This window comes from Mercenaria mercenaria, chromosome 11, assembly GCF_021730395.1.
Source record: "Mercenaria mercenaria strain notata chromosome 11, MADL_Memer_1, whole genome shotgun sequence".
NCBI classification, from domain to species: Eukaryota; Metazoa; Mollusca; class Bivalvia; order Venerida; family Veneridae; genus Mercenaria; species Mercenaria mercenaria.
Window position 1 is genome coordinate 12916803 of NC_069371.1, and position 1691 is coordinate 12918493.

The window sequence follows — 1691 nt, forward strand, 5'->3', positions numbered from 1 at the left end:
AAAAGTAAGAGTTATCAAATGAGTGCTAGCCAAATTGCGTTTTCACATTTCGAAAATATATGCTTCATGACCATACGCACAATTGTACTGGGTGACAGATGATGTATACATAGATGTCCGAAATTTATACATTACTAACACCACAATTATGTCTCTTCCCCCCAACCTGGGGACACATATTGTTTTTTTCCCTGTCGTCCGTCCGTTCGTCACACGTAGATGACCCCAATTGATTATTGTGGTCACTATGTCAAGATCACAGGGGCCTGATCATGGAAACTCATTTCCGATTAATAGCTTGAGAACAGATGATTGGACATGCCCAGTAGATGACACCTTGTGATTTTTCGGCCACTCTATTTAAGGTCAAGGTCACGTGGAAATCCATTTCCGATCAGTAACTTGAGAACCATTTGACCTAAAACCTTTAAACTTCATAGGGTGATAGGACTTACAAAATAGATGACTCTTATCGTTTTTGGGATCACTCGATCAAAGGCCAAGGTCACAGGGCAAAACATGGAAAACTGTTTCCGATCAATAACTTGAGAACCGTTTGACACAGAACCTTCAAACTTCATCGGATGACAGGACTTACAAAGTCAATGACTTTTGTTGTTTTGGGGTCACGTGAGCATAGGTCAAGGTCACAGAAGCCTGAACATGGGTAACACTTACCCATCAATAACCTGAGAACCACTTGACCCAGAATGTTGAAAATTCATAAGATGACTGGACATGCAGAGTAAATGACCCCTTTTGATTTTGGGATCACTCGATTAAAGGTCAAGGCCGCAGGGGAAAAACATGGAAAACCGTTTCCTATTCATAAATTGAGAACCACTAGGCCCAGAATGTTGAAACTTCGTGGGATGATTGGACATGCAAAGTAGATGATCGCTATTTCAGCCAACCGTCAGTGTCTCTTTGACTTTCCTTCCTGTCCCCTATTGACTACTTGCATATTACTAATATGCATTGGGGGAAACAGGCGCTTTTCTACAAAAGCATCTTCTAGTTATTATATTGAATACTTTATAGATCTACTCTAGAACAAGTAGTTCTAGATTCAAATGAATACCTATCAATGTGCATCATTCTCTGTAAAGCACTGGCACTAGAGTAATGAATGTAATGTTCTGCTAATGTCACATATGCTCTAAATTTTACCAAACCAGGCCCTTACTAGACCTTTAAAACAGGGAAGCAATTCTAATTGGATTCAGGAGCATGCTCCCCTGAAAAAAAATTGCGAGGGTTCCATTTCTTGCACTTTCCTGTAATTTTTAGACACTCTATACAGCTTATATGAGAAATTTCTACCGACTGAAAGTTTATATTCATGCTCGAAATAGATCTATTGAATTGATAGTTTATTATATTGCTTTATTCGCCAGTTCGTTTAAGTTGGATTTATCAAGCGCTAATCTCAGTATATCAAATAGTAATATGAGCCGCACCATGAGAAAGCCAACATAGTGCATTTGCGACCAGCATGAATCCAGACCAGATCCATGCTGTTCGCTTTCAAAACCTATTGTAATAGTAAGAGAATCCGTTAGCGAACAGCATGGATCCTGGGATGCGCAGTCTGGTCTGGATTCATGCTGGTCGCAAATGCACTATGTTGGCTTTTTCTTGATGTGGCTCATATGTATAATTCTGAAACAAAAACGGTGTTGATAGGAACT